General features: G+C 45.2%; 1 pseudogene; it reads right to left on the minus strand.

The window, feature by feature from the left end:
- Positions 1 to 13726, minus strand: part of LOC141266058 (NACHT, LRR and PYD domains-containing protein 3-like) — a 148818-nt pseudogene that overhangs the window by 47707 nt on the left and 87385 nt on the right.

Here is a 13726-nt window from a genome sequence, read left to right on the forward strand (position 1 = left end):
TATATATATATATATATATATATATATATATATATATATATATATATATATATATATATATATATATATATATATATATATATATATATATATATATATATATACACATATACACACACACACACCCCGGTACCGTCACTACCAAGCTCCACGATTACAAAAGGAACTAGCTGCCACCACCAATCGTTTATACAGTCTGATTGGACACCCATTACAGATGGCGCATGGCTTCAGGGGTGCAGTTTATAGAGCAAGAGGAACAAAGCTATTAAATTTTATATATTTAATATGAAAAGTAGTCAGTGTTTCTAAAAATATATAAAGATGTTGCTAAATGAGAACAAAACCGTATATACAATCACATAAAATAAAAAGGATAAACAGAAGAAATGTACTAAACCTGATGTCGCAGGATTGGCACTGACTCTTATGAAGGGGAGCTCTTCGTTTTTGGGGGGTAACGGTACAGCACTACAACAAACTGTATTTTCCAGGATTGACACTGATCATAGTTCGGCATTTGCTTTTATTAACACAAGTCACGCTCACATACCTCCCTACCGGCGACCTATAACAGGGCTTATCATGGGGATGTGGTACGTCTTTAGAAATTTATGGGATCCCCAACTTTCAAGATATCTTTGGCCCTGGAGGTTCCAGGAGATATTATACCATATTTCCTATCACAACTTCATCTTTTCGTAGATCGATGACAATATTTATGCCTTGTTTCCTATCTGACTCATATCAGTTTGGAGGTGCTGCTGCGATCACCCAGTGATATAAGACAATGGGTTACGTTTGCCACTTTGTCACGATGCAGAAAATATGTCTCTCGTATCTATGCCGTTCATAAAAACTCCAATATTCACATGTCTGAACTCAAGCAGTCTGCTTGTCCTTTTGTTTACAGTGAGTCCAAGGGTGATGGGTTATCTCCACTGGCCATAAATCTGTTGTCTCCCAAATTCCTCTGTTAGCTGTGCCTGGTCTGCAATCCATCAGATAATCTACCTTAATTACCTGTTCACTGCAGGGGGTCCCCTCTTCATAAGAATAATGTAGAGGTTAATAGAGTGCTAGCCTTGCTTCAGTATTCACTATGATATATATAAGATGGCTTTGCAGATTTTGCAATTACATCTATGACAAAGATGATGAAGCAATTATCTCAATTTCATTAGTGCCCACAATAATCAAAAAGTGGACATATAATATTCTCTATAGCTAATTCCATTAGAAGATTTTGTACTAAGAGGGAATATTTTACTATCCAATCCAAGGTTTTCAAGTCTAAGAAAAAAGAAAAACATTATCTTTCTGTTACACACACGCCTCTAGGTTCAGATAGGGCGAGATGGGTTTCACGAATTTGTTGGAATCCTGGGGGAACCGTTACTCAGGGCAACCATAGGCTGCAGCTTCTCTCAGGCCCACGATAGATTCAGTTGCTGACCAGACACATCTGACAAGAGTCTTTTTCAACAGTTTAACAGTGGAATTTAATCTGAAGCACGGGCAGTGCAATTCAGGGATATTACAGCAACAATCTTCATTCATTACAGTACAGTTTAATAAAGCAGGCACAGTAACATCAGTCTCTTCAGCAGCATAATTCAGCACAGATTAGATCTCTTAGCAGCACACTTCTACGCATACACAACTACAGGCTTTTCCTTCACAAGGACTCAATTTGTACACAGCATTCTTTATCCTGCATGGAGATGGAGTGGGGGAGGGTTTGATGAGGGAGAAGATCCCTATGACATGATTCCTTCCAGTCCTTATCTTTCTGCCCAATAATACTCCACACTGTTAGCTCAGGGAGTCTATCTGACCTGTGTTGAGCTTTCCTCCTGACCAGAATTATGTTCCCTTGCCTTCTGTGACATACAAATCACACACCACCTTTCTCTTCGGCTCCAGCCAGACAGTAAACAACTTCCCCACAATCCCCCTGGGGCTCTGCTAAAACACTCCCTGCCTCCTGTGACTGTGTTAACCCCTCTAGTTGCTGGATGCTTCTGGAGCACAACACTTCCTGTCTCCTGTGCTTGTGTTACTTCTAATAGTTGCTGGATGCTTTTGAAGCAACAGCACTACTTCTGCATGTTACACTCTGCAACAGCACTACCTCTGCATGTCACACTCTGCAACAGCACTACTTCTGCATGTCACATTTCTGATCTTGTTTCCTCGGCTTTCAAGAAAAAAATTACAAGAATTTCTGTTGTCTACAGGAAAACAAAATCATAAGTTACATCACATCCCAGGCTCATGAGGATAAAACAACCAAATTCAGATATATTTTCCTCACCACATTCAATAACGGGAAAAAGGAAATCTGCAAAGTCCTAAATATGGACTATTGCTTAAGAACCCAATTCTCTGCTCTCCTAGATCTTGCATGTAACCAGTCAGAGTACAAAGCAACTCTCTCTGCCTCTTTATAGTGACTTCCACCATCAGGACTCTATCTAAATCAAAATTTTCAGAGATTTAGATGGAGTCCCTGATGCAGTGCTCAGTGTAGAGCATAGGATAAATGTGCATCATTCCTTAGGTCTTCTGGAAAACTAATACTGACTAAAATATCATGGACTCCGATATTCATCAGAGGTTAAGCTATCACCGATAACTAACATTATCTGAGTTATGATGGCATTATAGACATGGATAAAAACAAGCCGTGACACCACGGATAACAAGAAGACTGTGAGCCATGACACCGCGGATAACAACAAGACTGTGAGCCATGACACCGTGGATAACAACAAGACTGTGAGCCATGACACCACAAATAACTACAAGACTGTGAGCTGTGACACCACAAATAACAACAAGACTGTGAGCTGTGACACCACGAATAATAACAAGACTGTGAGCTGTGACACCACGAATAATAACAAGACTGTGAGCTGTGACACCACGAATAATAACAAGACTGTGAGCTGTGACACCGCGGATAACCAGACTCTGAGCGGTGATACCGCGGATAACAGGAAGACTGTGAGCTGTGACACCACAGAAACAGGAAGACTGTGAGCCGTGACACCACAGATAACAAGAAGACTGTGAGCCGTGACACCACAAATAACAACAAGACTGTGAGCCGTGACACCACAAATAACAACAAGACTGTGAGCCGTGACACCACAAATAACAACAAGACTGTGAGCCGTGACACCACAAATAACAACAAGACTGTGAGCCGTGACACCACAAATAACAACAAGACTGTGAGCCGTGACACCACAAATAACAACAAGACTGTGAGCCGTGACACCGCGGATAACAGGAAGACTGTGAGCCATGACACCACGGATAACAGGAAGACTGTGAGCTGTGACACCGCGGATAACAGGAAGACTGTGAGCTGTGACACCGCGGATAACAACAAGACTGTGAGCCGTGAAACCACAAATAACAACAAGACTGTGAGCTTTGACACCACGAATAATAAAAAGACTGTGAGCTGTGACACCACGAATAATAACAAGACTGTGAGCTGTGACACCGCGGAAAACAAGACTGTGAGCCGTGACACCGCGGATAACAGGAAGACTGTGAGCTGTGACACCACGGATAACAGGAAGACTGTGAGCCATGACACCACAGATAACAACAAGACTGTGAGCCGTGACACCACAAATAACAACAAGACTGTGAGCCGTGACACCACAAATAACAAGACTGTGAGCCGTGACAACGCGGATAACAGGAAGACTGAGCTATGACACCGCGGATAACAACAAGACTGTGAGCCATGACACCGTGGATAACAACAAGACTGTGAGCCGTGACACCACAAATAACAACAAGACTGTGAGCTGTGACACCACGAATAATAACAAGACTGTGAGCTGTGACACCACGAATAATAACAAGACTGTGAGCTGTGACACCGCGGATAACCAGACTCTGAGCGGTGATACCGCGGATAACAGGAAGACTGTGAGCTGTGACACCACGGAAACAGGAAGACTGTGAGCCGTGACACCACAGATAACAAGAAGACTGTGAGCTATGACACCACAAATAACAACAAGACTGTGAGCCGTGACACCACAAATAACAACAAGATTGTGAGCCGTGACACCACAAATAACAACAAGACTGTGAGCCGTGACACCACAAATAACAAGACTGTGAGCCGTGACACCGCGGATAACAGGAAGACTGTGAGCCATGACACCACGGATAACAGGAAGACTGTGAGCTGTGACACCGCGGATAACAGGAAGACTGTGAGCTGTGACACCGCGGATAACAACAAGACTGTGAGCCGTGACACCACAAATAACAACAAGACTGTGAGCCGTGAAACCACAAATAACAACAAGACTGTGAGCTTTGACACCACGAATAATAAAAAGACTGTGAGCTGTGACACCACGAATAATAACAAGACTGTGAGCTGTGACACCGCGGAAAACAAGACTGTGAGCCGTGACACCGCGGATAACAGGAAGACTGTGAGCTGTGACACCACGGATAACAGGAAGACTGTGAGCCATGACACCACAGATAACAACAAGACTGTGAGCCGTGACACCACAAATAACAACAAGACTGTGAGCCGTGACACCACAAATAACAAGACTGTGAGCCGTGACAACGCGGATAACAGGAAGACTGAGCTATGACACCGCGGATAACAACAAGACTGTGAGCCATGACACCGTGGATAACAACAAGACTGTGAGCCGTGACACCACAAATAACAACAAGACTGTGAGCTGTGACACCACGAATAATAACAAGACTGTGAGCTGTGACACCACGAATAATAACAAGACTGTGAGCTGTGACACCGCGGATAACCAGACTCTGAGCGGTGATACCGCGGATAACAGGAAGACTGTGAGCTGTGACACCACAGATAACAAGAAGACTGTGAGCTATGACACCACAAATAACAACAAGACTGTGAGCCGTGACACCACAAATAACAACAAGATTGTGAGCCGTGACACCACAAATAACAACAAGACTGTGAGCCGTGACACCACAAATAACAAGACTGTGAGCCGTGACACCGCGGATAACAGGAAGACTGTGAGCCATGACACCATGGATAACAGGAAGACTGTGAGCCGTGACACCACAGATAACAAGAAGACTGTGAGCTATGACACCACAAATAACAACAAGACTGTGAGCCGTGACACCACAAATAACAACAAGATTGTGAGCCGTGACACCACAAATAACAACAAGACTGTGAGCCGTGACACCACAAATAACAAGACTGTGAGCCGTGACACCGCGGATAACAGGAAGACTGTGAGCCATGACACCACGGATAACAGGAAGACTGTGAGCTGTGACACCGCGGATAACAGGAAGACTGTGAGCTGTGACACCGCGGATAACAACAAGACTGTGAGCAGTGACACCACAAATAACAACAAGACTGTGAGCCGTGAAACCACAAATAACAACAAGACTGTGAGCTTTGACACCACGAATAATAACAAGACTGTGAGCTGTGACACCACGAATAATAACAAGACTGTGAGCTGTGACACCGCGGAAAACAAGACTGTGAGCCGTGACACCGCGGATAACAGGAAGACTGTGAGCTGTGACACCACGGATAACAGGAAGACTGTGAGCCATGACACCACAGATAACAACAAGACTGTGAGCCGTGACACCACAAATAACAACAAGACTGTGAGCTATGACACCACAAATAACAACAAGACTGTGAGCCGTGACACCACAAATAACAAGACTGTGAGCCGTGACAACGCGGATAACAGGAAGACTGAGCTATGACACCGCGGACAACCGGAAGACTGTGAGCCGTGACACCACGGATAACAGGAAGACTGTGAGCTGTGACACCGCGGATAACAGGAAGACTGTGAGCTGTGACACCACGGATAACAGGAAGACTGTGAGCCGTGACACCACAGATAACAAGAAGACTGTGAGCTATGACACCACAAATAACAACAAGACTGTGAGCCGTGACACCACAAATAACAACAAGATTGTGAGCCGTGACACCACAAATAACAACAAGACTGTGAGCTTTGACACCACGAATAATAACAAGACTGTCAGCTGTGACACCACAAAAAATAACAAGACTGTGAGCTGTGACACCGCGGATAACAAGACTGTGAGCCGTGACACCGCGGATAACAGGAAGACTGTGAGCTGTGACACCACGGATAACAGGAAGACTGTGAGCCGTGACACCACAGATAACAAGAAGACTGTGAGCTATGACACCACAAATAACAACAAGACTGTGAGCCGTGACACCACAAATAACAAGACTGTGAGCCGTGACACCGCGGATAACAGGAAGACTGTGAGCCATGACACCGCGGACAACAGGAAGACTGTGAGCCGTGACACCACGGATAACAGGAAGACTGTGAGCTGTGACACCGCGGATAACAGGAAGACTGTGAGCCGTGACACCACGGATAACAAGAAGACTGTGAGCCATGACACCACAAATAACAACAAGACTGTGAGCCATGACACAGCGGATAACAGGAAGACTGTGAGCCGTGCCACCATGGATAACAGGAAGACTGTGAGCCGTGACACCGCGGATAACAGGAAGACTGTGAGACGTGACACCGCGGATAACAGGAAGACTGTGAGACGTGACACCACGGATAACAGGAAGACTGTGAGCCGTGACATCGCGGATAACAAGAAGACTGTGAGCCATGACACCACAAATAACAACAAGACTGTGAGCCGTGACACCGTGGATAACAACAAGATGGGAATCTTGGAGTGTTTCCCATTAGAACACAGCAGATGGAGCTGCCAATCCCAAGATGGCTGCTCCTGTTAAAGGGACGGTTGCAGACAACTTTATTATAATGGAACGCAACCAAACCCGGGGTCTGCGATGCAGCCTGGTGGACTGCTGCCGAACACTTTCCGGGTGTGAAGGAAAAACTAACTGAATATCAATCTCTTCCGTGTTAAAGCACACTGGAACGGGTGTAGGAATTTGCACTATCTCCGTTAGCAGCACGAGAGATATGCGGTAAAAAACTATCTGTAGTCCTGTTACAGCACAGGGACTACACTGGCGGCGCTAGGATGCGTGTGTGACTCACGCCAACGGACACGTGCCCTCAGCCGGCATGCTACCGGACAGAGGAGTATTTCTCCACGTGACTTACGGGTGACCACCGGGAATAGGACGTCTGCAGGCTGCTCGCGGTGTTAGGCGACCCATTTGGCAGAGCCAGACTGCTAGACGAAGCTACCTGCCTATTTCTTCTAGCCTGCCTATTTCCACTACACCTGCCTATGGAAACTACACGTGGAACACAGTCATCCACACAACAGAATCACTGCTCAATGATCAGAGTGCGCCGCCATGTTTGTGGGTGGGTCAATCTGTACATCTCGTGGACCAGCTAGGCGTTGTGGCTGATGACGATGCTGAACAGCATCAGCCCTGGCTGGACCAGAATGGGAGACCACAGAAGGTTCTGAACCCATTTCAAATCCAGCAACAGCCTGACATCTAACATTATCCCCCCTTCTAACGTCCCCCTCCACTTCACACTCATTCCTCAACGAGCAGGAGGGCATGAATGTGGTCCACCGGTTCACAGGGAAGATTCTCAGATCTGTGACCTCTCTGGTGTACCGGGTAACCTTTTTTCCCACGAACCATCTTAGACCCCATAATAGCCTGAACCTCGAGATTATCACCCATAGTGTCTGTAGCAGGTTGGGGATCAGCAAGTTTTGACAGGTGAACGGGTCTAAGGAGCGACACATGGAAAGTGTCGTGACTCCTCAGGTGTCGTGGTAACTGTAACCGGTACATTACAGAGTTTATCTAGGCCAAAACTTTGAACGGGCCAATAAAGCAGGGAGCAAACTTAGCAGATCTCCCGCATAATTTAGTATTGCGAGCCATGAGCCACACTCTGTCGCCCGGATAGAATACGGGTAACGGATGGAGAAGACCAGCCGGACTTTGACGGGATGATTTATCTCTCGCACAGAAGGCACACGTGAGAACAAATTCCTTGACGTCCTGGCGCCACCGGGGCCACCAATAGGACCGTTGAAGGGACTTAGTGGTACGTTTGACCCCCAGATGAGCTCCTATCTTAGGGGCATGAGCCCAGGAGAGCACCTCGTTTTGTAGATTAGGGGGAACAAATGTCTTCCCCGACGGAACCTGGTTAAAGGACACTGGGGCCACCCTCTCTACCTGAGAGTTCATTTTGACATAGTCTGACAAGACCCGGGTCTTGGGGACAGACAAAGAATCTGTACCGGGAGCCTCAACGGCAGAGGGGTCAGAAACTACCCTCCGGGTGACTGTAACCATACACTGAGACATACAATTCTCACTACAGGAAGAAATTCTCTCCGTATTCCAGTCAATGTGTGGCGTATGATAACGTAACCAGGGGAGACCCAATAACACCTCATATAATCCACCGGGAATAATAAGAAAGGAGATGACCTCCCGGTGGCCCTGAGGAAATTACATGGTGAGGGGAATCGACTAGTGGGTGATTTCCGTGTCCAGGAGTGAACCATTGACTACTCTAATGTTCATTGGTCTTGGCAGTAACTCTATAGGGATGGCGTGCCTCTGGGCAAACGTAGATGATAAAAAATTGCCATCGGCCCCAGAGTCCACCCATGCCTTGGCAGTAACTGCAGATGTTCCAAAGCACAACCTTATACAATAATTTGGAGGAAGAAGTCCCAGAATCTAACACACCTCCTCCAACAGTGGTAAGACCTACTCGTTTTCCCGACTACTTGGAACTCTTATTAACGGGGTACTCCAAGAGATGTGCAGGTCGGGAACGAGAGGGACTAGACTCAGTCCAGGGTATATCCATAGTCTCAAGCTCCAGGTCGGGAGTCGCGGGTTTGGAAATGGGTCTAGAGAAGGACGGTGCCAACCGACACTGGGGTCCGGGGACCTCCAGCTATAACTTGTGTTCTGCATGACGCAAATCTATTCGGTTAGCAAGAGAGATTAACTCCTCCAGGGAGGTTGGAATCTCTCTGGTGGATAGAGCATTTTTAATATGCCCAGCCAGACCCTTCCAGAACACCGGGATAAGCGACCGCTCAGACCAATCCAGTTCAGCCGCTAGGGTTCTGAACTGGATGGCATAGTGGCTGGCGGTGGCCGAACCCTGGATCAACGCAAGAAACTTAAGAGCCGTATCATGCGTGACCTGAGGACGTAGGAATACACTTTTTAGGGTCTTAAGGAAAAGACCCGCATTAGCTACAACCGGATTATTCCGCTCCCATAGAGGAGTAGCCCACTCCAGAGCCCTGTGGGAGAGTAATGAGATGACATAACCCACTTTGGCTCTTTCGGAGGGGAACCATGCCTCCATCATCTCCAACTGAATGGAGCATAAATTAATAAAACACCTGCAGGATTTACGGTCTCCAGAAAATTTTTCCGGAGAGCAAAATGGGGTAATGGGGCAGTTGCAGTTGTCGCAGCATTTACCACAGCCAAGTTAACCAGATTGGCTGCTTGGGAAGCCGCCTGGGTAGCTACTGCAGTGATATGAGCTACCGGGTCAGCTTGTTCCAAAGTCCTAAGTCTGATCTCAAGCTGCTGTATATAGCGCTCCAGTTGCTGGTTGTCAGCCATGTTCGGCAAGACCCTGGCGCTCTGATACTGTTAAGGGGACGGTTGCAGACAACTTTATTATAATGAACGCAACCGAACCCGGGGTCCGCGATGCAGCCTGGTGGACTGCTGCAGAACACCTTCCGGGTGTGAAGGAAAAACTAACTGAATATCAATCCCTTCCGTGTTAAAGCACACTGGAACGGGTGTAGGAATTCGCACTATCTCCGTTAGCAGCACGAGAGATATGCGGTAAAAAACTATCTGAAGTCCTGTTACAGCACAGGGACTACGCTGGCGGCGCTAGGATGCGTGTGTGACTCACGCCGACGGATATGTGCCCTCAGCAGTATTTCTCCACGTGGCTTACGGGTGACCACCGGGAATAGGACATCTGCAGGCTGCTCGGGGTGTTAGGCGACCCCTTTGGCAGAGATAGACTGCTAGACGAAGCTACCTGCCTATTTCCACTACACCTGCCTATGGAAACTACACGTGGAACACAGCCGTCCACACAACAGCATCACTGCTCAATGATCAGAGCGCGCCGCCATGTTTGTGGGCGGGTCTTTTAAAGACTAAGCCCTGCCCACCGTCGCACTATTGGTGGCGTCACCCGCGACCAATCAGGCGGTGCCAGGTCACCGGATCAGCTGACTCCCAAACCACCAATCACGGTCCGCCATGTCACGGGCATGCTCAGTACAGAGAATCCTGGACTTAGGCTTCAACAGCCCTGTCTCCCTCCGCAACCTATGCTTCACATTGCTAGGCACAAACACCCAAGAGACAATCTGTACATCTTGTGGACCAGCTAGGCATTGAGGCTGATGATGATGCTGAGCAGCATCAGCCATGGCTGGACTGGAATGGGAGACCACAGAAGGTTCTGGACACATTTCAAATCCAGCAAGAGCCCAATGCCTAAAAGCTCCCACAAACTTTATGTAGGATGTTTTTCTCATAAGTTTAATAACTTTATTCAAAGTCTTTACATGTCCAGAGGTAAAATATCCCATGTTTAGTTTTAGTGGCTGACTTCTTACTGAAATATAACTTAGAAAAACCAAAGACAAGCAAAATACCCAAATAACTGGAAATAAATGGGTAAATCGCACAGTGCAAAAATAATAATAAATAATAAAGGGTATTTAGTTAACATAATTTTGATCAAAATAATGTAAAAGCCATCCCGCCACGTCACGGTAACCCTTATGTGACAGTCCTAACTCTAATATTAAAACCTTACCATTTGTCAAGTGACATACATATGGACAAGAGCAGAGAGATTGAACCCCTAGTAGAAGCATAGACCTGAGGCAGAATGAACCTTTCAGCTCAGACAAAGGGCGGCCACACACTTATATGTACTAAAGCACACTAAACTGCAAAGAAATATAACTTAGTATATTTGATGGCGAAAGGTCCTCTCTAAACAATGAATACAGTGCAAACATAAAAGACTCTATTGTGCCCTTTTTCTTTAGTAAAAATGGTTTTAAAGACAATGATGAATAGGGGCCAATAATTATATCAGATGTTACTATACAGAAATATACAATATCATTAGTATTTTACCTCAGATTTCGCAAGTTACATAACGTGGGTGCAAGTCTCTCCAATCCTTCAGGGTCCAGGGAACATCCAGAGAGATTGAGTTCTTCTATATTCGTGCAGGTTTCCAGAATAAATGCCAACACTGTGCAGTCTAGGGCTGACATATGAATCTGAGAAAGGTCGAAATTTTTGTGTGATTCGAATGATTCCAGGACTAGAGCCTTATTCCGGGCTTCATACAAATAGAAGAATGTACTGAGAAGACGTTGCTTCTTGTCTTTACCTTCTCCAAGCCTCAAGTCCTTTAGCCAAGTGATGACATCTCTGGAAGCCTGAGCTGCTCCTGTGTCCAGATATCCAGTTAATACAGATCTGGTGGAGTTGTCTGAAAGACCACACAGGAACCGGAGGAATATTTCACCACGGCCATCAGAACAGGATTTGGCTTCCTTCAGCGATTTCTTTAACTTCTCAGGAGAATAATCCACATAATGCACCAAGGCAGAGAAGAATTCCTGCACAGTGAGATGTAAGAAGGAATAGGATACAGGTTCCTCTGATTCCATCAGAAAACTTGATAAGAGCTTGGATTTATTGTCTACATGGAAAGAATCCAGATTTCGGTCATCAAAAATAATCAAATGATTCATTACTCCATGTTCTGCCATCCACCCGATGGACCGCAGGATCTTCTGAGCGTCACCTTTGTGCAGGCTATGATTGGTCAACATGTTGGCAACAAATATGGCAAAGAGTTGTGTACCAGATTTCGGTAATAATGACACTGGCTGATCACAGCTTGTGGGTTGGAAGCTCCGTACAGATGATCCAGCAATAGGACGGGAGGTAACAGAATGTGTACAATATATCATTCTGCTTCACATAATTAAAAGCTTTTTCTGCCAGTTCATGGTTGGGGAAGAAATTTTCAAAGTAGATCCATCGTTCTTCTGGAAAAAATCCAATGATTTCAACTATTTGTTGAAAAATATTACAATCAATTGATGCCAATCTGGTTGGGCGACTGGTCATCAGAACAGAACAACCATTAAGAAGAGACTTTCTCACCAAACTCGCAACAATCTGACCACAAGGTTCGGGTTGTTTAGGATGAAAGCACAAGTGACTCGATGTGAAATCCATTTCATGAAGGCTTTCATCTAAACCATCAAATATAAAGAGAAGTTTCTCTGGATCTTCTAAGATGTTCCCAAGCTGCTGCTCCAGATATGGGTACTGAAGAAGGATCAGGGTCTCCAGATTAACCTCATCCAGTCTGTTCAGCTCCCGAAATTTAAAGAAAAAGACAAAAGAGAATCTTTGATAGAGCTCACCCTTCACCCAGTCATAAACAAACTTCTGCATCAGTGTGGTCTTCCCTACACCGGGCACTCCGCTCACCATTACCATACGTGGCACAAGTCTGGACCGGTCGCACCAGATAAATAACTTGTTGAGTGAAATCTATTGAAGTGAATATTGTTTTTTCTTTAAATATTCCTCATGTTTTACCCCAGTCTCAACGAGCTCGTGCTCAGAACGTTTCCTGAAGTGATCACTGGAAACAACAATAAGGTTTACATAACGTCTACAGATTCGAAAACTTTCCTCTCCCTGGTTACATCTTGGAGGTTTGTTTTCTAGAAGTTTCTAAGTTTTTTCATATAAATGTTTCTTGTGACTCTTCTGGACATCTATTGCAAATAGGAAAATAAAGAAAAATTCAAGAAAAGAAGCAGAAACTAAGAGTATTTCGCTGCAAAATGGCAGATATTACAAGTAAACATGAAGCATTTTATGGCCCTGTTTCAAGGCACATTACAACTGTATGTAAAAAAAGGGTTAAACTCATGATAAATATGGCTCACACCATGTACTGTACTTTTTTTTTTTGCAATTATCCATGGATTTCTGGTGTATTTTGCATAGGGTAGAGTTGGAATGTGAATTGTTACTTGGAAAATACGTAGTCAGGAAGGAAAATTCTTGCAGTTCATGCATGCCTTTTTTGCATAGACAAACATGGTGTATAAACGGTGAATTAGTTTCACGGCATGGCCAAAATATAATAAGGTCAATTTAATCCCCTTAAAGGAGTTGTCCAGGCACAGGACAGGTCATTCATAGCAGACCGGTGGGGGTCTCACAACTGACACATCCACAGTTCAGCTAATATTTGCTCCGGCAGCCGCTGGATGTAAACATTTTAAAGAGCTTTTCCATTTAATGTGTAGCTGCAACTGCTAGGCGCCGCAGAACAATAATAGCTGATTGTAGGTCTGTCAGGTGTCAGACCCCCTCTGATCTGCCATGAATGACTTATCCTTTGCATAGGTTATATTTATCCGTGCCTGGTCAATCCCTTTAAGTACCCAGACATTTTTCATTTTTTGCGCTGTTATTTTTCCCTCCTCATGTTTTCAGGGCCTTATAATTGTTATTCTTTGTCTATATAGCTGCATGTGGGCTTGTTTATTGCAAGACAAATTGTAGTTTTTAATTATATCACCCATTTCTTCATCCAGCATTAGAGTAAGTGAGAAAACT

This window comes from Phyllobates terribilis, unplaced genomic scaffold (genome assembly GCF_046119375.1).
Source record: "Phyllobates terribilis strain yellow unplaced genomic scaffold, ASM4611937v1 Scaffold_4__5_contigs__length_816908805, whole genome shotgun sequence".
Classification (NCBI taxonomy): domain Eukaryota; kingdom Metazoa; phylum Chordata; class Amphibia; order Anura; family Dendrobatidae; genus Phyllobates; species Phyllobates terribilis.